Below are 27842 nucleotides of genomic sequence, written 5' to 3'. Positions count from 1 at the left end.
TGGACCAGGTGGTGCTGCGTAGCACCAATGGGTGGAGCCAGGTGGTACAGGCAGTGCTGGGAAACCATGACCAACAGTGGAATTGGTGGGACCAATGGTTAACCATTTGGCACAGGATCTCCAGATTCTCTGTGAGCGTACTTCTAGTTATTGATTGGTATGGAAGGCACGCGAGAGAACTGCTTGAGATATCAGAGGTCTCTCCGTCTGGGGCGGTGACTAGAAAAATCTCTGCTGGTGTGGTCCGAGGTGCGGCGGAGCAGTGGTCAGTAGAGGGCGCAGATACTGCCTTACCCGCTAGGCCTCATGAGAAGGAAGGGCCCAGAATGGACTCAGCAGTAGCAGAGATGCTTTCTGTCACTGGCCCAGGGGTACAAGTTAAGGTGCCCGGAGACACTATGGGAGAAAGTGTTAATGTTGGTTGCCGTAACAATGTAATGTGTACACCTGGAAAAAATGGTTTATGCTTGGGTCAGGGTAGTTTGTTAGAACAGGTACCCATGGAGTGTTTGACAATGGGTGAGGTGGAGCTGTGCTATGGTCCCGTCGGACGTAGTCCCTCCTCAGGTCTACTTCTAACAAACACTGAATTGGAAAGCACTGATGATATGGAAAGCTGTGATCTGTTAAGAGTTCGTTCTGTAAACAATGATTTGGTTGCAGTGGGTACCAAGAAAAACTGTTTTGAACCTGAAATACCGATGGTGAAGGGTAAAATGGGTATTTGTAAGTTGAAAGGAGGGCTCAAGGAAGGCAGAGTTCCCCCAAGAAAAGTGAATAAGCCCAGGGACCCCAAAAGAAGAGGAAGGCTGAGTATAGGACAATATAGGAACCTGTTAAGATCCAGGGGGGAATGTTCCTGAAAGCGCACCCGGAAAAAGGGTTGGGCCTACGTGGCTGACAGCCAGCACAGAGGTGTCCCAACCATCATGATGGGTGCTGGTGTTCCTCCCTCCGGATCGAAACAAAGGGGGGGGATATGTGACAGAGCGAGGCTCTGTCCCTATGAAATTAGAGGTAAAGGAGACACAGAGTTTGCATATCTGCGGACTGCAGGACTACAGAGTGTAGAGTTTAAATGGAGAAAACTGCTCTGTCAGTTTTCTCCAGGTTTTGCTAGCTCCAGATGGGATTCTGTAGTTTGGAGATCCCTGAGAGTTATGGGTGGGACGGGATCTCCAACCCTGTGTCCGGGTCTTGAGGCTAGCGAGCAGGGTGTGTGCCCAGCTGCACACAGCCCATATAATGAGGGGATTTGTGTAGGATGGTGGTGTGTGAGCAGCTTGCTGCTTGAAGCTGTGCATGTCCAAAGCTGTGTGAAGGACTTGAAGCTGTGTGCGTCCAAGGAGCCGTGTGCTGTGTGTCGAAGGGTTGGAAGCTGTGTGCGTCCAAGCAGTTTGTTGGACGGGGCAAGTACCTATAGCAGCAGTACTGCTGAAGAGTAGCCAGGTGGGCTAGCATTTTCGTTCTGATTTTGCTGTATTTAATTTAAGCTTGGACCCCTGCGTGGGATTACTGGATGGACTAATATTTTGTTTTCTTCTAATAAACGTGGGCTACCAGGCCCTTAACCATACACGCCTGACTGATGTGGACTAAAAAATGCATCTACCAATTGAGCTAATCACCCCAATGTCACACCACCAAAAATACTCTGGGTTACTGAGTCTTGAGGATGGATCACTGGCCAGAGCTGAATGACTGACCTTCATAAAAATGAATCAGTCTTGGATCACCACCAGCTACCAAGCACCTGATGCTGATGTAACCGAATAATGTTTTTTGAAATATCAGATCCCTTCAAGACTGCCTATGCTGATGCTGAGTGACTATCCTATTATGCTGAGTGACTATCCTCTTCCTCCTCAATGATCATGCTGATAGCTTGTAAGAACGTTTTGGGTTCTGGGTGCTGCCACCAGTGGCTAAGGCCCAATTTTTCAGCCCCTGTTTAACAGGGGCGTGTAATTACAATTTTTGATGCAAAATTTTGCAGGAGGGTTCGTTGCTGCACTCAACTACAATATCTGTGAGTGGTTGTAGTGTTGTGGCACCAGCATGTAATTAAAATTTTTGATGCAATAATTTGCAGCAGGGCTCATTCCTGTGCTCCAACTAGAGTATCTGTGAGTGGTTGCAGTGTTGTGGCACCAGCACCGGTGCCTAAGGCCCAATTTTTCAGCACCTGTTTAACAGGGGCGTGTAATTACAATTTTTGATGCAATACTTTGCAGTAGGGCTCATTCCTGCACTCCAACTTTCTGTGAGGTGTTGCAGTGTTGTGGTACCAGTGCCTAAGGCCCATTTTGTATGCCCCTGTTCAACAGGAACATGTGATTACAATTCTTAATCTAATATTTCACAGCAGGGCCCATTCCTGTGCCCACCAAGAGTAACTGTGAGGGCTTACAGTGTTGTGGCACCAGCACCACTACCACCAAAGGCCCAAATTTTCTGCCCCTGTTCAACGGGTGCATGTATTTACAATTCTTGATCTAATATTTCACAGCAGGGCCCGTTCCGGCGCCCACCAAGAGTAACCGTGAGGGCTTACAGTGTTGTGGCACCAGCACCACTACCACTACCACCAAAGGCCCAATTTTTCTACCACTGTTCAACAATGGCATGTAATTACAATTCTTAATATAATAGTTCATAGCAGGGCATTCCAGCGCCCACCAAGAGTAACTGTGAGGGCTTACGGTCTTGTTGGAACACCAACACCTTAGGCCCAAATTTCTGCAGAGCATATTGTGCAGGCCCCTACTTTCAAACATCCAACTTACAAATGTATCCTACTTGCAAATGGATGGAGACAACAGGAAGTGAGATGAAATCTACCCCTAGGAAGGGAAATTCTCTCCTGTAAGAGTTGATATGAGAGAAATGTGTCTCCTCTCCACTGATGCATAATCACCAATCCTTGTTTCACTAAAAACCCCAAAATTTCTAAAAACATTTGTGCACAGATGGCACCAAAACCCAAAGAACAGAGAGCCAAGAGAATTATCCAACCACCAAAAAGACTAACATATGATGTGTTGGATAAATGCTCCGAAGAGGCTTGGGTTATTGCAAAAACAAATCCTGAAAGGCCTGGGTCCTCTACTATTGATTTAGTGAGGGACAACCCCATCTCACCCCTTGATACATCTGTACAAGACACCACGGTGTCAGCTGCAGGTACGCAGAACAGTCCCCCATCACACGATAATTGGTGGGAGGCTCCTCTGTCAGTTTTATGTCATCGATTGAAGGTAAAAACATGCAATAGGTCACAAATTTTACATATCTTTGGGGACCAAAGATTCAAAGCAGGGAGAGTATGTAGCGCAGGTATTTTTGCCATGTAAATTACCATATGAATAGTGTGATGTTTATAAGTTAGAGAATAGCTCCCTCTAGTTTTTTCTTTGCATTATTGTTGTCAGGACTTGTTTGGCTTTTACAATAGCCAGCTCCAGTGCATTGTGGGGTATGTAGTATATGAGGAAATTACTCATATGGAAACTACCAGTCAAGGAACTACCTACCCACAATGCTCACTTACCTACCCACAAGGCAAAGTTAAAGAACTGCATGCTGGGTAGGGAAATAAAAGGACAATGTGGCCATGCTTCGCTCTCTTCTTCCCGGGGCATAAAACCTGCCTGCAGGGACCTGTGTGGGTGTGATTGGGGGAGCTGCGGCCTGCTTGGCAGGGAGTGGATTCGAAGCCTCCAGAGAGGTATCGTACACAGTGTGCTGCGTGTGATCGGATCAGAGGATCCAGGATACCAGAAAGAGTTCAGCAACACAGTTATCAGTCATCCGACTGAGAGGTTCGGCGTATGGAGCCAACTTTGATCAGGACTGAGATCACGGAAGGGAGCAGCAGGATTGTCCTGGCCCAGTGTGGTGAGAGGGCTGTTGCCCAATTTATACATTACTGTGTCACTTTGCAGACCTAAAGTTCTACAGAGCGGTCTCACTGTTATAGGCTGTGTCCATCCAGGCCTCAAAGGTTGCCTTCATATAACACAGATAGGGATGAGCTGAACACCCCAAGGTCGGTTCGCACCAGAACTTTCAAACGGACCGAAAATTTGTGCGAACTTTAGAACCCCATTGAAGTCTATGGGACTCGAACGTTCGAAATAAAAAGTGCAAATTTTAATGGCTAATATGCAAGATATTGTCCTAAAAAGGGTTTGGGGACCTGGCTCCTGCCCCAGGGGACATGGGTCAATGCCAAAATTGTTTTTAAAAACGAACATTTTTTGGGAGCACTGATTTTAATGACGATTAAGGTGAAAAAAAAGTGAAATATTCCTTTAAATATCATGCCTGGGGGGTGTCTATTGTAAGAAAAATGGCATGGGTAGCCCCCCCTGCCCATTATCATCCCCTTTGGGTCTTGTACGGATATTAAGGGGAACCCCGTACCCCCCCAAAAAAAAGGAAAGGTGTGGAGCCCCCAGGCCCTATATACTCAGAACAGCAGTATACAGGAGGTGCAAACAAGACAGGGACTGTGTAGGTTTGTTGTGTTAAGTAGAATCTGTTTGTAATTTTGAACTGGTACATTTTAAAAGTGTAGCTCCAGCCCAAAAATACATTTTTAAGCTTTTTGGAAAACATAGGGAAGGGTTATTACCCCTGTATAATTTTTTTTGCCGTCTGTCTTTTTTCATCTCACTTCCTGCTGTCTCCTTCCATTTGCAAGTAGGAGGCGTTTGTAAGTTGGATGTTTGAAAGTAGGGGCCTGCCATATATGCTCTGCAGAGATGGGGGCCTAAGGTGTTGGTGTTGCCACAACACTGTAAGCCCTCAAAGTGACTTTTCGTGGGCGCTGGAGCGTCCTGCTGTGAACGATTATATCAAGAATTGTAATTACATGCCATTGTTGAACAGTGGTAGAAAAATTGGGCCTTTGGTAGTTGTGGTGGTGGGGCTGGTACCACAACACTATAAGTCCTCACAGTTACTCTCGGTGAGCGCAGGAACGGGCCCTGCTGTGAAATATTATATCAAGAATTGTAATTACATGTCCCTGTTAAACAGGGGCTGAAAATTGAGACTTAGGCACTGCTTGCTGGTGCCACGACACTGCAACCTCTCCCATATACTCTAGTTGGAGTGCAGGAATGATCCCTGCTGCAAAGCATTGCATCAAAAATTGTAATTACATGCCCCTGTTAAACAGGGGCTGAAAAATTGGGCCTTAGGCACTGGTGCTCCGACACTGCAACCTCTCCCATATACTCTGTTTGGAGTGCAGGAATGAGCCCTGCTGCAAAGCATTGCATCAAAAATTGTAATTACACGCCCCTGTTAAACAGGGGCTGAAAAATTGGGCCTTAGGCACTGGTGCTGGTGCCACGACACTGCAACCTCTCCCATATACTCTATTTGGAGTGCAGGAATGAGCCCTGCTGCAAAGCATTGCATCAAAAATTGTAATTACATGCCCCTGTTAAACAGGGGCTGAAAAATTGGGCTGTGGCATCACCCAGAACCAAAAATGTTCTTCCAAGATATCAGCGGAGGAGGAAGAGGATAGTTAGTCAACATAACAGGACAGTTACATAGTTACATAGTTAGTCAGGTTGAAAATAGACACAAGTCCATCCAGTTAAACCAAAAAAAAATAATATATATATATATAATAAATATCATACCAGCCCATATACCCAATTCTATACCCACAGTTGATCCAGAGGAAGGCAAAAAACCCCAGCAGAGCATGATCCAATTTGCTAAAGCATGGGAAAAAAATTCCTTCCTGATCCCCCGAGAGGCAATCGGATTTTCCCCGGATCAACTTTACCTATAAATATTAGTACCCAGTTATATTATGTACACTTAGGAAATAATCCAGGCCTTTCTTAAAGCAATCCACTGAGCTGGCCATAACCACCTCTGCAGGGAGTCTATTCCACATTTTCACAGCTCTTACTGTGAAGAAACCTTTCCATATTTGGAGATGAAATCTCTTCTCCTCTAGACGTAAGGAGTGCCCCCTTGTCCTTTTTGTTGACTGTAAAGTGAATAACTCGACACCAAGTTCCCTATATGGACCCCTTATATATTTGTACATGTTAATCAAATCCCCCCTTAATCTCCTCTTATCAAGAGTGAATAAATTCAGTTCCTCTAATCTTTCCTCATAGCTGAGTTCCTCCATGCCTCTTATCAGTTTGGTTGCCCTTCTCTGCACTTTCTCCAGTTTCCCGATATCCTTTTTGAGAACTGGTGCCCAAAACTGAACGGCATATTCCAGATGCGGTCTTACTAATGATTTGAACAGGGACAAAATGATATCTCTCTCTCTGGAGTACATACCTCTCTTAATACAGGAAAGGACTTTGCTCGCTTTGGAAACCGCAGCTTGGCATTGCATGCTATTATTGAGCTTATGATCTTTCAAAACCCCCAGATCCTTCTCCACTATGGATTCCCCCAGTTGTACTCCCCCTATCGTGTATGATGCATGCATATTTCTAGCCCCCAGGTGCATAACTTTACATTTCTCAACATTAAACCTCATCTGCCACATAGTTGCCCAATTAGACAGAGCATTGAGGTCGGCTTGTAAATTGGTGACATCCTGTAAGGACGTTATTGCACTGCATAGCTTGGTGTCATCTGCAAAGACGGAAATGTTACTTTTGATCCCAGACCCAATATCATTTATAAAGATATTAAAAAGCAAGGGTCCCAGCACTGAACCTTGGGGTACACCACTGATAACCTTAGACCATTCAGAGTAAGAATCATTAACCACTACTCTCTGAATTCTGTCCTTTTGCCAGTTTTCTATCCATCTACAAACTGATGTTTCAAAACCTGTAAACTATACATTACACATGAGCCGCGTGTGCGGAACTGTATCGAACGCTTTTGCAAAATCCAAATATATCACGTCCACCGCCACCCCTCTGTCCAAGGTTTTACTTACCATCTCATAAAAAGAAATCAGGTTTGTCTGACAACTTCTGTCTTTCATGAATCCATGCTGTCTGTTGCTCAAAATATTTTTTTCCTGCAAGAACTCGTCTATGTGGTCTTTTATTAATCCCTCCTTTATCTTCCCAACTATAGAAGTTAAACTAACGGGTCTATAATTACTTGGTAAAGACTTTGTTCCCTTTTTAAATATAGGCACCACATTGGCCCTGCGCCAATCCAGTGGTACTATTCCTGTCATTAATGAGTCCCTAAAAATTAGATACAATGGCTTTGAAATTACAGAGCTCAATTCTTTCAGGATCCGTGGGTGGGTGCCATCAGGTCCAGGTGCTTTATCCACCTTTATTCTGTCCAAATATTTCTGGACCATATCACTTATGAGCCATTGTGGATTTGGGGCTGCGTCAGTACCACCCCCATTATGGACATGAGCTCCCACATGCTCCTTTGTATACACAGAGCTGAAGAAAGTATTTAATAAGTTAGCCTTCTCTTTGTCCCCAGTCACCCACTCCAGATTATTTTGCAAAGGGCCTACATGCTCAGACTTAACCTTTTTACTATTAATATATTTGAAGAATTTTTTGGGGTTTGTCCTACTATCTTTTGTAATCTGTCTTTCATTTTGAATTTTTGCGTCCTTGATTTCCTTTTTACATATTCTGTTATATTCCTTGTAACATTTAAATGACACTAGCGTTCCTTCATTTTTATATTTTTTGAAAGCTCTTTTTTATAGTTTATAACTTTTTTAACTTTGGCCGTGAGCCACATCGGTTTTATTTTTAACCTTTTAAACATATTGCCCATGGGAATATACTTTGCTGTGTCATCACAAACAGTCTTTTTGAAGAATTCCCATTTCTGTTCTGTGCCCATTGGTGCCAATATTCTCTCCCAGTCTAAGTCCTGTAGAGCAGCCCTCATCCTTGGAAAATTTGCTTTCTTGAAATTAAGTGTTTTTATCTTTCCCGTATGTGATTTTTGCTTACAGCTAACATCAAATGAAATCATGTTATGGTCACTGCTACCCAGATGTTCCTTTACCTGAACATTAGTAATACGTTCTGCATGGTTTGAGATTACCAGGTCTAACAGAGCATCATTCCTAGTTGGGGCCTCAATAAACTGTACCATAAAATTGTCCTGTAATAGGTTTACAAATTTTTGCCCTTTAACTGTCCCAGCAGTGCCATTACCCCAGTCAATTTCTGGGTAGTTAAAATCCCCCATTATTATCACTGTCCCAGCCCTTGTAGCCCTTTCTATCTGTGCAAGGAGCTGAGTCTCCACATCCTCATTAACATTGGGTGGTCTATAACAAACTCCAATGATTAACTTTGAACCACGCACATCTGTATGCAGTTCCACCCATAATGCCTCAGACTCATCACACTCTCTGTCCACCAGGTCCTCTTTCTCACTTGCTTTGAGATCATTTCTCAAATACAGACAGACCCCTCCACCTTTCCTTTTTACTCTGTCTTTCCGAAAGAGTGCATAGCCAGGAATATTAATAGCCCAGTCATGTGAGGAATGAAGCCAAGTTTCAGCAATACCGATTACATCATACCTCTCCTGATGCACCAGAGCTTCTAACTCGCCTATTTTGCTTGGCAGACTTCTGGCATTGGCGAACAAACATTTTAATGCATTAATATATTTTGACCGGTCACATACTATCCTCTTGGGTGTTCCAAGATTACAACTAGGACTTGCCACTATATTTACCTCCTAGTTGTAATCTTGGAACACCCAAGAGGATAGTATGTGACCGGTCAAAATATATTAATACATTAAAATGTTTGTTCGCCAATGCCAGAAGTCTGCCGAGCAAAATAGGCGAGTTAGAAGCTCTCAGTCACTCAGTATCAGCATAGGCAGTCTTGAAGGGATGTGACATTTCAAAAAAAATTATTCGGTTACATCAGCTTCAGGTGCTTGGTAGCTGGTGGTGATCCTAGACTGATTCATCTTTATGAAGGTCAGTCGATCAACCGAGCCGGTGGACAGGCGCACCCTGTGATCGGTTACAAAGCCACCAGCAGCACTGAAGGTACGTTCCAAAAGAACGCTGGATGCAGGACAGGCCAGTAGCTCAATTGCATACTGTGCAAGCTCTGGCCAGTGATCCATCCTCAAGACCCAGTAAGCCAGATGATTTTCAGTAGGAAAGGTGTCCAAGTCTGACCTTGCCCTTAGGTATTCCATCACCATGTAAATCAGACGCTGGCGATGGTTGCTGGAACAGATCATACCTTGGGGCTGTGGACTAAAAAATTGTCTGAATGCATCAGTCAGATGGCCACTTTCTCCACCGCTCCCTCTGTGACTGACCAAAACCTCAGCAACACGTTGTCCAGCACCAGGAGTTTGTAACCTCCCAGTCTCTGGGAACGCATTGCACAAACCTTTCTGCAAGGCCTCCCGGAGATGTCTCATCCTCTGCTCCCTCTGCAATGGCAAGATAAGGTCCACAACCTTACCCTTGTACCGTGGATCAAGGAGAGTGGCCAGCCAGTAATGGTCCCTCTCCTTGATCCGAACAATAAAAGGATCCTTCCGCAGGCTTTGCAGGATCAGGGAGGTCATGCAGCGTAGGCTAGCTGAGGCATTTGGTCCGGAGTCCTCTGGGTCACTAAGGACAACATGATCCGCAGCCACCTCCTCCCAGCCACGTACAAGTCCACTGGTTTCTTGGGACTGTAAATCATCCCTACAAGACTGCTGCTGCTGATGCTGAGTACCAGGCTCCACCTCCATGCTGACACAATCCTCCTCCTCATCCTCTTCCTGTGTGACGGGTGGGACAGCAGGAACACTGTCTGGATAAAGGGGGCCTTGAGAGGCAAGGAAGTCCTCCTCTTCCTGCCTCAAGTGCCCTGTCCATTATTCCACGCAGCGTATGCTCCAACAGGTGGACAAGATGTACAGTGTCACTGATGCATGCACTGTCACTGCTCACCATCCTCATGGCCTCCTCAAATGGTGACAGGACAGTGCATGCATCCCTGATCATGCATGGGGAAAAAAACAAGCTCCCCTGACCCTGTCCTGGTGCCATAGTCACACAGGTACTCATTGATGGCCGCTGCAGCATGGCCAACGTTGAGTTACACCTGGTAGGCATGTCACAGATTAGGCGGTTCTTGGGCAGGTTCAATTTCTTTTGGAGGTCAGCCAGCCGAGCACTGCCTTTAAATGATCGGTGGAAATGCACACAGACTTTCCTGGCCCGCTTCAGGACATCCTGTAAGCCCGAGTACCTGCCCAAGAACTGCTGCACCACCAGGTTAAGGACGTGAGCCACACAGGGCACATGGGTCAGTTGTCCCTGTTGGAGGACGGAGAGGAGGTTGGTGCCATTGTCGCAAACTTCCATTCCTGACTTAAGCTGGCGTGGCGTCAACCACCTCTCGGCCTGCCCCTGCAGAGCTGACAAAATATCTGCCCCAGTGTGGCTCCTGTCCCCCAAACAAACCAGTGCAATCACGGCTTTTTGCCTGCGTACTTGTGTAGCCCCATGAACGCCTACAGAGCATCGATGGTTCCAAGGACAGAGCATTGGAAGAGGCCATGGAGGAAGAAGAAGAGGAGGGGGGGAGGAGAGAGGTGTGTCACAACCAGTAGTAGCATTTTGGAGGTGTGGTGGCAGAACAACCTCCAACACTACTGCACCTTGTCCTGCATCCTTCCCAGCTGCCAAAAGAGTGACCCAATGGGCCGTGAAAGATAGGTAACATTCCTGTCCATGCCTGCTGGACCATGAGTCAGCGGTAATATGCACCTTACCGCTGTAATGGAAATTTGTAGGTTCTGTATATAATTGTATTCTATTTTATATGTATTGCACAATGCCCTCACTGTGCACACGGCACTAATAATGTTTTCAGTACATGTTTTGCATTCTTTCAAGTTCTGATTAGAATAAGCCTGCCTATGTAACGCCCCTTGTTACCATAAATGTACAATTGTAATATTAATGTGATACCTACGTAATCATGTGTATAAAAGCCTTCAAATGCGTCATAATAAAGGAGAACGGTTATTTGGAAAGATGCTGAGCGTATCTTTTGTGTCTGTTCCCTACTGCAGTAGTTATTAATTTGGAACCACTAATCAATATGAGGATAGGAGTTGCCTATCATCAAAATATCCATTTCAGGTGGCGAGCCAGCCAGGAGGGGTTATCAGGTGACCCTGAGTATCCGAAACGAGGAGCTTGAGACGATCCGGGAATTTCTGATAATCAGCCGGCTGAGGTAAGCCTTTTGCTTACATTTGAGTTATCAGACTTCCTTGATCGGTAAGGCATTTTCGGGACAAAGGCTACTGTCCATCAGAGTGTTATAGAGAAAGGGAAGAATAGTGCTGTTCACAGGTATATGTAGTACATCTGCTAGATAAAGTAGTTTAGAGGCAAGAGGGTATAGGCACACGTAGAGAAGACTGGCCAGTCATTATGGGCATTAAATTAAGTAAGGGAATGATGGGTAAGAGACCCTCAAAAATGCCCAGCGCAAGAGGAGCGCTATATATGAACCGAAGGTGCGGTTCCGCCTATACTGAGCCCCTAGATTAATGGTTAAAGTGGACAGGGATCCACAAAGGGTAACTGGGTTACCACCAAAGTCCACAGGGACAAAGAATCATGCAGAGTATACAGCTAGAGAAACAGCTATTTATGTGAGCAGGATGGATCAAGAGTGACATTAACACTAGACAGAAAGGGACTTTTTGATGTTAAGTTGTGGGATGAATTTGGGGTCAGGCACTACAACTAGTAAAGTCAAGAAACAGTAATGAGAGTTAAAACAGAATGCTTTATATGTTGTCAGAGAGGGAAGATGGGATGAGCACTATGGCTGCCCGTCTGATCATAGAAGGTACAGTATGTGAAGTATGGAATTACAATACATTGGATGTAAAGGATATCAGAACAAAATAAAGAAAGCAGAAATTTAAGCAAGGAAGTATTTAAAAAGCGTTAAAATAAAGAGAGAATGAAATGCATGTGTTGTGTACAAATGGGAATAATGTAAGCGATTTTAGAGCGATACTTGAGTATGTTTGTGAATGCTGGAACTTTTAGTTCTATCGCTTGTGTCATGTACGCAGATGTGGCCCCCTCTTTTGTGCTCTCCTGGAAGAATGTAGCTGACATGAGAGATTGGTGATAAGCTGGAGGACACCATGCCAATTTCAGTTTTTTAGACAAAACATTTATAACAAAATGTGCCGGGTTAACGAATCTAATGATAAACAATGTGATCACAATTATTTTTGAATCTGTTTTCCAAGCATGGTAAAATCAAGGTTACATTTAACCATGTCTTACACTAATTGAATATCTTTTGATAGTGGAAACAGAAAAAAAAAAAGAGAGAGAAATTGAGTAAAATTAAGTAATATGTCCCCCTTTAAGGACATTTATCTGTGCATATATATTAGTGTGTGATATTGAAATTATCATATGAGTATTAATTTCTAATATGAGTTTAACAATTTTATTAATAAATATAGATATATTGAAACTGGTTTAGACAACCTTTGGTTGGAAATGAAATCAAGGTTAATGGGGAAATTGGTAAAAATTGAATTAGTTTAGATTAAGATAACAATTTTGTAATTTTACATTTATTGAGTGGAAAGAGAAAAAATTAAGATGAGGTTGTTAATTTGAATACAGCTGCAATAATGTTTAACAAAGCCAAGATGAATGGGATACATAAGGACGTTTTTCTACAGAAATTAAATCTTAAAGTCTGATAATAACTTGATGTGCGGTCCATGATGTGAGAGTAATAATAACATTTAAATATAACAGACCCATCACATCAAGTCCACACACCCTGTTAGGATAGCTGCTGCCTGCAGCCAGTTGGTTTATAGTTTTTGATGGCCAAGTGCTTTCTGGTCCATCATACATATTGTTGGTCCTTTTGTTTTTATGTATTTTTATTTTTGAAATCCAAAGCAGAATGTGTGGATTGTGAAATGATGTGCCCCTTTTCCTTGTAAGTGCAGTGGGTATAAGTAGAAGAATATTTAGGATTTATGGACATCTCTGTATGACTGCAGAGTATTGTTATCATTTATTATAATATTGCCAGGAAAAAGTTGTCTTTTTGAAACATTAAACTGGAGTTCTTACACAAACAGCATGATAGAAAAAAGCCATTGTTATATTTATGCAAGATGGACCCAGTAATGAAGGGTTCACTCCGATGTATCAGAGCTGTAGCTTTATGCAAAGTTGCTATTAGACAAAGTTACAGATATTATTTTGGTTGAATATTTCATTTTTAATAGTCCGACATTCTGCACAGCAAATATATAGCTAAGTGTTTGTCTAATGAAAGGTTCAAAATATGAATTTGTTTTGTGTGTTTATGTACAAATCTAACAATGAAAAATGTGTACATTTGAATCCAGCCACCTTATTGCCTCTATTGGAGGAGGCTGGAGACAAAGAAAAAGCACATGTGTTAAATTGATGACATAGGAATCAGCTGCTGTGAGCCCAGTGCAGGACACACTCCCTGAAGACCCGAGTATTTACTTTTTTGTAGTGTTATTCCTGGTTTTATACAGAGGATGAAGTTTATCACCCAGAAGGATTCCCTGTATTCAGAGTCATTGGATCCTTTTCCCCCAGTTTAAGAAGCAGAGCTCCATGTTTTAGAAAAGCCTGTGAGCTATAAAAAGAGTATATATTTATATAGATAGTCAAGATATAGAGAGCTTTTGGTTCCATTTGAAGGGCCAGAAATTTGTTTTTACTTCGGCTGGTAAACCAATCAAGCATGCCAAGTTAATTTGATCGGCTTTTTTCAGCCTTCCAGGTTCTTGCTGAGGTAGCCATACTAACAGTAAAACTCACATATGGAAGCAGACCAGGCGACTCTAAGGATGCTACATTTACAGCCCCGGACACTTGCTGGGTCTGTGCAACTCACAGATTCCACCCGAGTTCTGGCCCAGTATAGCTGGGATTAATAATTCAACTTTAAGGACCCCAGAACGAGAAGCACAAGTGGTTCACAGAGGGCAACTTCTTACGAAACAGGACTTTGGAAAAGGTGATCATTTATGTTTGCCAGACACTCTTTTCCCTTCAGCTTGACACGTGGACCATGTCATCAGTCACAAGTAGTTATGGCTGCCTTAGTAAATGAGCGTGGGATAGAGCCAGGGTTCTCCACAGTTGTTTTTATAACATACCACTTCTTGTTTTACCTGTTACCAAAGGTGTTACCAAAAGCTGAACATCCCTTCCAGAGATAACAAAAAGATATATCCAGATGCCCAAGTCAGGAATCTTCCGAGTATGTATTTTGTTTGTATGGACATGTTTTCTGGATGTCCAGTGGCAAATGCTACTGCAAAGGCCACAGTAAAAAAGTGTTATCAGAAGTAGTTTGTAAGTACAGAGTGCAGAATCTACAGAGAGTAACAGAGGAAATCATTTTTATAGGAGAGTCCTTACTAGAAGTTTTCAGGTTTTATTTTTACACCCCCTACTGTCTACAATGTAGCGGACAAAGTAGAGTAAGAAACTAGAAAACTTTTGCCTGAATGTTTTATTATAATTTATCAAGCCCGTAAGGGGATGTTGGACTCTCTCCCTATGGGATTTGGTTTGGGAGTGTTACTCACTTGCTTATATTTTGTCTCAGCAGCTGAAGTCCTCCATTCGGATCTCACAGAGAATGTTGCTGATCTTTTAAGGTTTTTGACAAACTTATTTATGTGTTTTCTCCCCAATTCCAGATCCTAAAAGTTTGGAAGGATCTAAAACTAAAGCCAGTTGACTTGTGGATTGTTTAAGAGACATTTATATATAAGGAAATGTTTGGAGACTCAATACAGCATCTATTTCATGTACAGTTTTGCAAAACTTGAAGGAAAAGTGACCTGGATCTACACCAGACACTGCAAATATGACTAAATGAAAGAAATCTCTGTGTTTGATTTGTTTCCTTCTTGCGATCACAGTCTAGGGCAATTTTTGATTCAATTACTTTAATTGTAAGGGATATATATATTTGAAAAGTAGTTTAGCCATGTTGAAGTCATATTTGTCTTTTGTACGTCTTCCATTTTATGTAGAATTGTCTGTGTTTACATGTGCTGATAAGTCAGCATACCAGCAATTAAGCTAGAAGGCCATTCTGGCCACAGGAATGTACAGCCAGTACTCTGTAAATATGTCTTTGTTTTTCACAGTGAAAAGTCATTTTGTAATGAAAAAAGCTGCTCAGCTATTATTTTCTCCACAATGGAGTTTTTGCCTCTTTGGCCAGGACTACCTCCACCTAAACATGTGGAGGTTCCAGGTTAAAGGTGATAGCAGGTATGGTTAGTGATCAAAATATTGATCAAAAGAGAGGAGACTGTAATGGAAATTTGTAGGTTCTGTATATAATTGTATTCTATTTTATATGTATTGCACAATGCCCTCACTGTGCACACGGCACTAATAATGTTTTCAGTACATGTTTTGCATTCTTTCAAGTTCTGATTAGAATAAGCCTGCCTATGTAACGCCCCTTGTTACCATAAATGTACAATTGTAATATTAATGTGATACCTACGTAATCATGTGTATAAAAGCCTTCAAATGCGTCATAATAAAGGAGAACGGTTATTTGGAAAGATGCTGAGTGTATCTTTTGTGTCTGTTCCCTACTGCAGTAGTTATTAATTTGGAACCACTAATCAATATGAGGATAGGAGTTGCCTATCATCAAAATATCCATTTCACCGCTGACTGCCCTGTCCAGCGACGCAAGGCCTTCCACATGCCGGTAGAGAGCCGGAATCGCCTTCCATGAGAAAAAGTGGCATTTGGGGACCTGCCACTGAGGAACCGCACATTGCACAAACTCACGGAAGGGGGCCGAGTCTACCAACTGAAAAGGCAGCAGTTGAAGTGCTACCATTTTAGCCAAGCTAGCATTCAACCGCTGGACATGTGGATGGCTGGGAGTGAACTTCTTTCGGCGGTCCAGCAGCTGGGGCAGTGAAATTTGCCTGCTACAATCGGACGTGGGTGTACTGCTAGCAGAGTGCCCGCAAGTACTTGGCTGTGACACACCTAATTCTACACCTTCATTTCTCTCAGTGCAGGTTTCAGAGAGGACTGAAGGTCTAGTGGGGTTGGAGATCCCAGCTGATGAGGAGCACGGAGAGGTCCGCTTTGTTCTTTGTTGTGGGTCTTTAAGGTAAGCTTACCAACGAGCTGCATGGCAGGTCAACATATGTCTGGTCAAGCATGTGGTGCCCAAGCGGGTAATGTTTTGGCCATTCGAGATACGCTTGAGACATATGTTGCAGCGGTGTGATCTGAACGGAACCCACAAAGCCACACTCCAGGCTCTCACCATCCAGCCTCGTCTTCTACTTCTCCTTCTCCTCTCTCCTCACAATTTTCCTCCACTCCACCTTCCATCATGCCGTCCTCACGTTTTTCTGGAAAACGGCAGGCTTCCATGGGCCAAATGTTCGAGCGTAAAAAAAATGATGAGCCGGATAACCCTCTTGCCCAACGGTTGGCGACTGGCTTGTCAGAACTGATAGCCCACCAACTACTGCCATATAAACTGGTGGACTCGGAGGCCTTTAGAAAATTTGTGACCATTGGAACACCACAATGGAAGGTCCCAGGAAGGAAGTATTTCTCACAGAAGGACATCCCAGAACTATATGGCCATGTTCAGCGGCAAGTGAATGTATCTCTGGCACACAGTGTCGTTGACCAGCCAGTCATCCTGAGGAATGACTGGCTGGTCAGTCGCAGTCATGGCGCCATCAGGGACATCGTACCTTATGCCTTCTTTATGGAGCATGCATTGCGTTGTGCCATTGATCAAGCCGTGGAGGAGCAGGAGCAGGAAGATGAGGAAGTCGCAATGCTGGATGAATTTCCCGGGGGGGGGGGGGGGGGGCTACTCTATCTGAGACAAGTCAACAACAGGAGTCTGAAGAGGAGTCAGAGGAGGATGGTGCCAGGGCGGATGAGGAGGAGCAAGAAGAGCATGCTTTAAACCTTTCTGGGATCCCTGTTATTGTGCGTGGATGGGGAGGGGAGAACAAGGAGGACAACATTATTCTGGATGATGAGCAGGAGCCAGGCCACCACACCACTTGCAGTTTAGCGCAAATGGGGGCCTTCATGCTCCAGTGTTTTAACAGGGACCCCGTATAAAAAGCATAAAGGTCAAGGACCAGTACTGGGTGGCAAAGTACTTAGACCCCCGGTACAAACACAAAATGGTGGAAATGTTACCACCATCACAGAGGGCTGTCAGAATGGAGCACTGTAAGCCTGTAAGGTCTTGCTTCGAGAAATGCTGCATTCTGCTTTTGCGTGCGCTGGCAGAGGAGGAATTCCCACTCCCAGAGAAAGAGTTGCGGGTACCAATCTAACAGCGCCTGCAAGAAGAGGGCGGTTTGAAGATGTGTTGGTGACCTCTGATATGAGGTCATTCTTTCAGCCGACCCATCGACAGGTCTCATCCGGATCCAGCATCAGGGAACATCTAGACCGACAGGTGTCCGACTACATCGGGTTAACGGCCGATGTGGATGCTCTGAGAAGTGATGAACCCCTGGACTACTAGGTGGGCAGGCTTCACCTCTGGCAAGAGTTTGCCCAATTTGCAATGGAACTGTTGGCTTGCCCCCTTGTCCAATGTCCTGTCCAAAAGGACGTTCAGCATGACCTATAAGCGCACTTGCCTAGCTCACGACAGTGTTGACTACCTTACATTTATAAAAATGAATGAGGCATGGATCTCGGAGGAATTCAACACATGTGACCAGTAGACCATGTATATGCATAACTCTATAAACGATTTATTTAATCTAGCACACGTACCTTTTTTCTACCTTTGGCTCACTTCCTTGTACAAAAAAAGCTATACTGTACTATATGCCCGTACCCTCCTGTTTGAAGAGGTTGAACGATGTCATATTTTTGGGTCCCGCAGCGAGTTGCTGGTATCAGTGCTGGTGTTAGTGCTCTCTATCTCGGTGCTGGTGTGGTGTCAGTGCTCTCTCTATCACGGTGCTGGTGTGGTGTCAGTGCTCTCTATCACGGTGCTGGTGTCAGTGCTCTCTCTCTATCTCGGTGCTGGTGTCAGTGCTCTTTATCATGGTGCTGGTGTCAGTGCTCTCTATCTCAGTGCTGGTGTCAGTGCTCTCTCAGTGCTCTCTATCTCGGTGCTGATGTCAGTGCTCTCTATCACAGTGCTGGTGTCAGTGCTCTCTATCTCGGTGCTGGTGTCAGTGCTCTCTATCTCGGTGCTGGTGTCAGTGCTCTCTATCACGGTGCTGGTGTCAGTGCTCGCTATCTCGGTGCTGGTGTCAGTGCTCTCTATCACGGTGCTGGTGTCAGTGCTCTCTATCACGGTGCTGGTGTCAGTGCTCTCTATCTGGGTGCTGGTGTCAGTGCTCTCTATCTCAGTTCTGGTGTCAGTGCTCTCTATCATGGTGCTGGTGTCACTGCTCTCTATCACGGTGCTGGTGTCAGTGCTCTCTATATCGCTGCTGGTGTGGTCTCATTGCTGTCTATCACAGTGCTGGTGTCAGTGCTCTCACGTTGCTGGTGTCAGTGCTCTCTATCACGGTGCTGGTGTCAGTGCTCTCTATCTCGGTGCTGATGTCAGTGCTCAGTCTCTATCACAGTGCTGGTGTCAATGCTCAGTCTCTATTGCGGTGCTGGTTTCAGACAGTGACGGAGATAGCAGCGGAGAAGCCAATCAGCAGGCAGTGCCAGCACCATGGCTGAGGATCAGCACTGGACTGGCACCTCTGGACCACCGCAGTGGAGCCCTGCATAGGTGGGGGTAAGGGCCAGGCAGAGGGAGGGGCTCAAGCACAGGTTGGCACACTGGGACACTGGCACAGGACTGCGCTGCCCTGACTGTGGCACTGATCATCTCCTTCACCCCCTTCATAGCCTGGCCTGACCTTGCCTCTCCTCCATGGCCTTCATGCTTTCCTGAATTGTCAAAATTTCACAGATAAAAAAGAATGCTTGTCGTTGTCGATCCCAGATTCACTTAATACTTTTGTTATGCCAGTGTCCGTGTTGTGGGACTATGTGTGCACAGCTAGTAAGTATTTTGTGGCTAAAAATATGACCTGGGGGTTTTTAAGGTTCGCCTGCCATTAAAGTCAATGGGGTCCACCTTGTGGTTCGCAAACTTTTGGCCGCGTTCGCAGTTCGCGTTCGTGAAACGTCCCATCGGAAGTTCGTCTATCACTAATGACATTGAGACGAGGGAAGAGGATGCGTTGGCAGCTGTTTTGCTAGTTCTCTGAGCCTGGGTGAGAGAGGATGAGGAGGATGATGAGAACTTGGTCATCCACTCTACCAAGTCTTCGGCATGATGCTGCTCAACACGTCTAGCTGCCGAAAATAAGAACAAGCATGTCTCATGGCCACGTGCTGATGACGATGCACCGCGTCCATGACCAGCACTGTTGTCTCTAGACACATGGCTCGTGACTGTGTGCCTCTCCTTGTTGGCCTTCCAGACATAATAATGGCCTGCAGGGAGATGGGAAAACCAGCAATTGGGTTTTGGGTCTAATGCTAGGGGCGAGACCATGGTATCATGCAAAAATTTCACAATTTGCTTCCACAAGCCTTGTATCTTGGAGCATGTCCAGATCAAATGAAAAAAATGTGCCTGTCCCCAGTCCACACATCAGACATGTTGTAGATAAGTTGAATTTGTATCTTGCCACTCTAAGGGATGTGAGGTATGCCCTATGTAGAATGTAAAGCTGTGATAGTCGATCGGATAGTTTGGGGGATACTGCCTTGCAGGACTCCAGTGCCTCCTCCCACTCCTCACCCTCTATTGAGCCCACTTCTCTCTCCCATCTGGGTTTCAGATTATATGCTATCTTGGTAGAGACAGGGGTGGATGGCATATTGTAAAATGCCAAGATTAGTTTGTGAGGGTCTGTGTTCTTAATCACTGCCATAATGACATTGGTTTATGGTGTGGGATGGATTCAGGAAATTGAGATTGTGTCACATGGCATAGTTGTAAAAATCTAAAACATTTGCTTTTGGATTGGAAATTCTTCTCTGAGTGAATTGAAGGTTTTGAGGCGTCCATCTTTTAGGATGTGATGTAGATAAAATACTCCCTGCTTGGACCATACACTTGTGTCCTGTATTTTGGTAAATTCTGGTAAATTTTTGTTATGCCATATCTGTGTGTAATCATTGTGTCATGGAATTTTGAGACTGGAAGAAGCTAAGCCCCATATTTTCTTGTAATGATATAGTGTGGTTTGCCTATTTTCCCCTTGTTCCATACCTCCTGAGCCCGATGCTATTGTGTATATGGAAGTCTTTGGTGTGTTGTGCCCACTTTGGACATAGGAGAGCGAGGAATCTCTCACCATCCGTCTTTTCTATGTGGAATAGCTGTGACAATTGTGATGCAATGTAATATAAACTGAAGTCAGGGAGAGCCATGCCTCCCAGGTTAGATGGATTCTTAAGAGTTTGCCATGCTAATTTGAGTCTGTTGGCTCCCCACACAAAGGGCTTTAAAAGAGCTTCCAAAGATTTAAAATGTTTCAGGGGAAGGTATATTGGGGTATCATAGTTTCATAGTTTCTAAGGTTGAATAAAGACACCAGTCCATCCAGTTCAACCTGGTGCCATAGTACGTATAGTATCTTAGGGAGTAGGACCATTTTAATTAAATGTATGCGTCTCCACATCCCAAGTGGGTGCCGGGACCAGATTTTTACTTTAGCTTTGACCAGGGAGAGGAGAGGTTCTATGCTTAGGGAAATGTAATCTGCAGGGTATCTAGATATATTTATTCCTAGGTATTTGATGGCATTGACTCGCTGTAATGGTAGTCTGGCTTGGCATTCAGGGTGGGAAGCTGTCAATTGGCAGAATTTGAGACTTATCCCAATTGATTTTCAACCCTGAAAAGACTCCAAATTGTTTGATCATGTGGAGTGCAGTATGTAGAGATGGGCCTGAATCTGCCAGATATAGTAACGTGTCATCTGCATACATACTGATTTTATTTCAATCAGGGAGCCTATTCTCAGTCCTCTGATCTCCGGGTTTGCTTGGATTGGATATCGCAAGGGGTTCTGCCGCTAAGGCATATAGCAGTGGGGTTAGAGGGCAGCCCTGTCTCATGCCTCTACTGAGGTCAAACATTCGAGACAGTGTCATGTACCTGGTGGTTGAGCCCACTTATGCAGGGAGCAGTTTCAGGGGCTCGGGAGTGCAAAGGGGCACAAGTGCCTAACAGGTTAGCAGGTGCAGGGGCTGTTCCAGAGTTCTGATGTGCTGCGAGGAGACCAGTTGCAGACTGGAGAAGGCACCCTGTAGGAAGCAGGAACAACAGGAAGCTGGAAGCTATACTTGGTAAGGAGGTGTATTGTAGTCCAGGAGAAGTAAGCTGGTAACTGAAGACTGCGGACAGCAAGGAGGTATAGCAGTTCAGAAGGATCAGCAAGGAGGACCAGAGTGACAGCTGGAGGCAGCAACAATTAGTTGTCCTGTATTCCGGGACACAAGAAGGTTTCAGGCAGGCCAGGTCATACACTGGCGGACAGATACGGTGCAAGAGCATCAGGCAAATCGTAGTCGATCAAGGAGTAGGCAGAAGAGATGTCAGGAGAAGCCGGGATTAGAGACTGGCAGCAAGCAGGGAAGGTCAAAGACAAGCCAGGTAACAGGAATCAGGTAAGCAGGATAACAGGCAGCAAGGGGTCTCAGGAATGCTGTAGACCAGACAGCAAGATGTCATGGTGACAGTTTCCTTTAAATAGTGTTTCTTGGCGCCAAGTACTGTCACACGGTGCGCGCGTTCGCGCTATCGTGCATGCGCCAGATGGCTCTTTTAATGGGAACTCTGCGCACAGATCTTCTTCTGTCAGCCAGATTGCTAGAACGTCTTCCTTGACAGATGGACACCCGTTGGCTACCACCTTGGCTGTGGGTGCCTGATACAGTAATTGGATCCACTTAATGTATTTGGGACTGAAGCCATAGCCCTCCAAGCATCTCCAGAGATATCTCCACTCCACCGAGTCGAAAGATTTTGCTGTGTCTAGAGTCACTATGACTCGTGATCCAACCTCCTCATGTGTGGCTTGTATATTTATGTATAGTTTCCTGAGATTAAATGAGGTGTTATGACCAGCCTGCTTGGTCCATGTGTATTAGTGATAAGATGACCTGATTAAGCCTGATGGATAGAACTGTGGCTAGTATTTTGATGTCAACCTGTAACGGGGATATGGGGCGATAATATTGTGGATATCCCGGGTCTTTTCCTGGTTTAGGAATGAGGACTATTGCTGCCTCCGTCATGGATGGGGGTAATGCACAGGGCTCAAAGAGATGATTGTATAAAGCTAGTAATTTAGGGGTGATTATTTTCCTTTACTGGGAATAGAATTCAATTGGGAGTCCATCTGATCCCGGGGATTTAGACCCGGCAAAACTAGCTATGGCTGTCATGATTTTGTCTGTGTTGAGGGGTGCCTACAAGAGGTCAATTTGTTCTTTTGTTAGCTGTGGAAAAGTGCTCCCCTCAAGAAAGGGGGACATCAATTCCGTCTCAGTGCGAGCTGTCGTTTTGTATAAGTCAGCAAAGAAGTTTGTGAACATGGAATTTACCCTAGGTGGGTCTGTAATTTGTTGTCCTTCGGGGCCATGTAATGTGATTACCACGGGGGGTCTTTCTTCGCTATGTACCAAGTACGCCAATAACTTGCCTGCTTTCTTGCAAACATTTTTAGAGAAAAATTGTTTTTGTCTTGATTCTTGAAATTGGAGTTGGGTGACTACTCTAGTTTGTAGTTTAAGCATGTTTGCCTTTGTGGGAGTTGGAGTGGTGGCAAAGTCTCGCTCAGAGGAGGACAAATCCGCCATTGCCTTATCAAGGGCACTGGCGGAGTCTGCCTTAATCTTATTGATGATTGTATTTAATGCTGAGCGAATAACTTAAAGAAGCCCCATACTGCAGAGGGTAATGCTGAGTTGTCATTCGCCATCAAGTATAGTTTCAATTTATTCACAAGCTCATCCTCTTCTGGTAGGAGTGAGAGCCAGAATTGGTTTAACCACTTCAATACCGGGCACTTAAACACCTTCCTGCCCAGACCAATTTTGAGCTTTCAGCGCTGTCGCATTTTGAATGACAATTGCACGGTCATGCTACACTGTCCCCAAATTAAATTTTTATCATTTTTTCCCCACAAATAGAGCTTTCTTTTGGTGGTATTTGATCACCTCTACAGTTTTTATTTTTTGCTAAACAAATAAAAAAATACCGAAAATTTTGAAAAAAATATGTTTTTTTTTTGTTTTAGTTTCAAAACTTTGTAAATAAGTACGTTTTCTCCTTCACTGATGGGCACTGATGGGACTACACTGATGGGTACTGATAAGGCGGCACTGATGGGCACCAATGATGTTGCACCAATGAAGTGGCACTGATGAGGTGGCATTGATGGACACTGATATGTGGCACTGATAGGCGGCACTGATAGATGGCATTGATGGGTGGCACTGATGGGCGACACGGATGGGCACTGATAGGTGGCACAAATTGGCACTGATAGCTGGCACGGATTGGCATGGATGGATGGCACAGATGGGCATGCATAGGCGGCACAGATGGGCATGGATGGGCACTGATAGGCGGCATTGTATTATGTTATACTGTACTAATGGATGCCAATCAGTACCAAACAATAATACATGCCAATCAGTGATGCCCATTGTGGGCACTGATTGGCATCCATTATGGGCACTGATTGGCATCCATTGTGGGCACTGACTGGCAACCCTGGTGGTCTAGGGATGATTACCTTGTGCTGGGCATCCCTGGTGGTCTGGTGGCGTCCCTGGCGGTCCAGTGTGGGCATCCTGGGGAGGGGGCTGCACTGATAATCGATCAGCACAGACCCCCCCTGTTAGAGGAGCAGCCGATCGGCTCTCCTCTACTCGCGTCTGACAGATACGAGTGAGAAAAAGCCGATCACCGGCTTTTCCCATTTACACTGTGATCAGCCGTGATTGGACACGGCTGATCACGTGGTAAAGAGTCTCTGTCTGAGACTTTTTACCGAGATCGTAGTTGCAGGGTGTCAGACTGACACCCCGCAACAACGATCGCCGCGATGCGCGCAGCGGCTCAAAATCCTGATCACGTCATATGACATCCGGTCAGGATTTTGAAACCACTTTGCAGCCGTCATTTCCCTCTTTAATTATGGTGATATTGAATGGGGGTTTCATAGTTAGTTCACCATGCCAGTTTCATAGTTAGTAAGGTTGAATAAAGACACCAGTCCATCCAGCTCAACCTGAGTGAATGTCTACAAAGAGCCTACAATCCAAGGTCCCCATTCATATACTAGGGGCCAATTTTGGACAGAAGCCAATTAACCTACCTGCATGTCTTTGGATTGTGGGAGGAAACCCACGCAGGCACAGGGAGAACATGAAAACTCCAGGCCTAGAGGCGATTCAGTTCGCATTGTGCACTATATAAGTATTTCATTCATTCATTCATTCATTCATTCATTCATTCAGGTAGTGTTGTGGTGTGGTTGGGATTTGAACCAGCGACCCTATTGCTGCTAGGTGAGAGTGCTAACCACTACACCACTGTGCTGCCCTGGGTGGCACATAAAAAAGCCACTATGAGGAGGGGTTCATCGTACAGCTTAGCCAGAAGGAATACGTATCACTCCTGTGGGTCAGTGGACAACTCACATAATTCAAAATGTACTGCTTTAGCAATCAAAATTGAGACACCTCTAGCATGGGATGTGTGGGTAGAATGAAATGGCCACCCGACCCATGGACGGAGAAGTGCCATATGGATGCTCCCCTCAGCATGTGTCTCCGTCAATGCTATCGCATCTGCATATTGTTTCTTAAGGAATGTGAAGAGTGCCGCACATTTTAACTTTCTCGCATATGCCCCTCACATTCCACGTAAGAAATTTTAAAGATGCCATGGGCAGAATTATTTGGAATCAAATAACACAGTTATGTTTGGCAATGTTTCCCCTTTGTGTGTGGCACTTAGGTTCTCAATACTAAGGCATGGATTTAGTAACGTTGTTTTGCATAACATATATGAACATTCACATATACATATTTCACAAATTGTTACCTGTTTTCTGAATTTAGCATGCACAATCGGGTTAAAAAAAAACTGCAACTGAATTAACTCCCACCTCTCTCCCTGCCCTGCACCCTTCCCAACTGATGCAGGCTTGTTCCCTTAAAGTGGTGTTGCAAAGAAAAAAATAAAAATGCATCAAAATTCCTAAAAAAATGTTTAAAAAAATTTGGATTTTTTTTAACTTACCTCTAAATGCCTGTTGCTAGGGGTCCCTCGTAGTCTGCCTCCTTCAGTGCCTGCGCTCCTGATGTAATTTCCCCTCGGCACAGGAAGGGCTCAGCTCTGCCCGCTCCCTCATGTCAGTCATCTGGGACACGTGACAGGTCCCAGATGACTGCACGGCCAGTCATGCACAGTGGGTGCCCGGCTGTGAAACCACAGCCGGGTGCTGACAGTTACAATGCTGGCACCCCCAAGCGGAGGGGGGAATGAGCTGGGCTTCGTTTCACCCCATATCTCTGGACCTTAGAATAGGTAAGTGTCCAATTATTAAAAGTCAGCAGCTGCAGTATTTGTAGCTGCTGATTTTCATTTTATTTTTTTAAGGGGAACTCCTCTTTAACTTGTGTTTTTCAAAGGGAAATACTCTATCTTCCAAGTTATATAGAAAAGAGAGTATAACTGTAAGAGAGGTTACCTTGTTGGTCGTGGTACTGGTCGCTCTGGTGTGCGCCGGTGCGTGCTCATTCCTGTGCGCACTGCGTTGGGTGCCCATGTGGACGTTGGTGTGCATGATCCTGTGGGCGCTGGTGTTCAGGCATGTGCGCGGGTGTGTGCGCACTTTTGTGAGCGCCGGCATGTGCATGTGCGTAGTGTTTGGAGCCAACCAGCCTATTTAGGTCTGCTGTGCACTCTGCTCGGTGCTGCTTCATCATCAGCTCCCTGTGCTCTTATTCCTGTTGCCTATACCTGTGGTCCTGTGTTCCTGATCTCCTGACGACCCGGCCTGTCTCTTGGATATTCCTGACTTCCGCCTGCACCTGACCTCACCCTGCTTGACTCCGCTTCTGCCTGCTCCTTTTGTACCTTTGTTGTCCGCCTGTTGTTGAACCTTGCCTGTGCCCTGACCTGCCTGCTCTGCTCTAGTGATGGACGAACGTTTCGCCCGGCGGTCGTTTCGCGGCGAATTTCCGACATTCGCGGTCCGCACGTTCGAACGCCTTTTTCCGTCGTTCGCCGCGGCGGACTTACGTGTTTAATGTATACAAGAACTTTAACCTTTGGTGACACGTTTATCATGTGATACAGGACAGCCAATTGAGACATGACAGCACATGGACACTTGTACATTCCCCCTAACCTATAAATACACCCGATCCGGTGGCCATTTTACATTCTTTCTTCTGTTACGATAGGGACAGGTTCCTGTGTGGAGTAGGGAGAGATAAACCACTAGCTATTTGGTACACAAAAGTTCTTTTCAGGACTGGTATAGGTGTTAGGTGTTGATAGGTTTGCTGTGCTGCTGATTCTTGCAGCAGCCTGAGTGTCTTTTGTTAGTTTAGAGAAAGGGAAAGGACGGTGTATGCTACAGGGACAGCCAGATTAGTCTTTCATCATCATCATCATCATCATCATCATTAGCTGTTACTATCAAGGTCCACAAAAGAGCTGTTCCAGTAACCACTAATCGTTCTCTTTTTTTGCCAATTTGTATAGGGACAGGAAGGAAGCAGTGTTGTCAGGCAGTGAGGGTAATTTTAAAGACTTGCTGTTATTATTAGTTCCACAAAGGTTCTTTTCAGGACTGGTATCAGTGGTACAGTAATAGGCTTGTACATGTATAATATTCTTTCTTCCAAATATAGAAAGGATATTATACTTGACTGCTGCCCTTCTGCTGCAGTCTGCTAAACATTCACAACTCACTTGTTCCACAAAAGTTCTTATAAGGACTGGTAACTTGGTATAGGGTGCTACGGTACATAGGCTTGAGTGCGGTACAGTCTGCTGTTCTGTAAGGACCGCTATCGGTCCACAATAGATAGGGTTGACGTGCACCACTGCTGACCGCTGCCCTATACTGCAGCAGTCCTTCAGCGGTATAGGGACTGACGTACAGTCTGCTAATCACTAACACACAACCTGCTTGTTCCACAAAAGTTCTTATAAGGACTGGTAACTTGGTATAGGGTGCTACGGTACATAGGCTTGAGTGCGGTACAGTCTGCTGTTCTGTAAGGACCGCTATCGGTCCACAATAGATAGGGTTGACGTGCACCACTGCTGACCGCTGCCCTATACTGCAGCAGTCCTTCAGCGGTATAGGGACTGACGTACAGTCTGCTAAACACTAATACACAACCTGCTTGGTCCACAAAAGTTCTTATAAGGACTGGTAACTTGGTATAGGGTGCTACGGTACATAGGCTTGAGTGCGGTACAGTCTGCTGTTCTGTAAGGACCGCTATCGGTCCACAATAGATAGGGTTGACGTGCACCACTGCTGACCGCTGCCCTATACTGCAGCAGTCCTTCAGCGGTATAGGGACTGACGTACAGTCTGCTAATCACTAACACACAACCTGCTTGTTCCACAAAAGTTCTTATAAGGACTGGTAACTTGGTATAGGGTGCTACGGTACATAGGCTTGAGTGCGGTACAGTCTGCTGTTCTGTAAGGACCGCTATCGGTCCACAATAGATAGGGTTGACGTGCACCACTGCTGACCGCTGCCCTAT

This window comes from Lithobates pipiens, unplaced genomic scaffold (assembly GCF_037356315.1).
Source record: "Lithobates pipiens isolate NorthernLeopardFrog02 unplaced genomic scaffold, aLitPip1_a1.2 Scaffold_23, whole genome shotgun sequence".
Taxonomy (NCBI): Eukaryota; Metazoa; Chordata; class Amphibia; order Anura; family Ranidae; genus Lithobates; species Lithobates pipiens.
Note: the sequence above shows the minus strand (reverse complement) of the source record.